Source organism: Penaeus monodon, chromosome 29 (assembly GCF_015228065.2).
Source record: "Penaeus monodon isolate SGIC_2016 chromosome 29, NSTDA_Pmon_1, whole genome shotgun sequence".
NCBI classification, from domain to species: Eukaryota; Metazoa; Arthropoda; class Malacostraca; order Decapoda; family Penaeidae; genus Penaeus; species Penaeus monodon.
In genome coordinates, this window is record NC_051414.1 from 20,573,999 (window position 1) to 20,574,240 (window position 242).

Consider the following 242-nt stretch of genomic DNA (forward strand, 5'->3'; position numbering starts at 1 on the left):
TATATTATTTGACTCCCTCCCCTCTAAACACCCCCACCCCCACCCCTCCTTGAGAACCCAACATCCCCTCTCCTCTCCCCTTGACACCCCACCACCCCCCTCACCTCCGCCCTTAAGACCCCAACACCACCTGATCAACCCTGGACCCCAACCCCTGCCACGGCTCCCCCCATCCTCTCGTCCCCCCCACTCTAGTCCCACTTCGACCCCCCCCTCTCGTTTAGGCCTAATCACCTGGCATA

At 61.2% G+C, this 242-nt stretch overlaps 1 protein-coding gene across 1 annotated transcript in view; it reads right to left on the minus strand.

Moving 5' to 3' along the window:
- The window catches only part of LOC119591768 (proline-rich protein HaeIII subfamily 1-like), an 8,793-nt gene that overhangs the window by 4,375 nt on the left and 4,176 nt on the right, over window positions 1-242 (minus strand). The window lies entirely within an intron of this gene.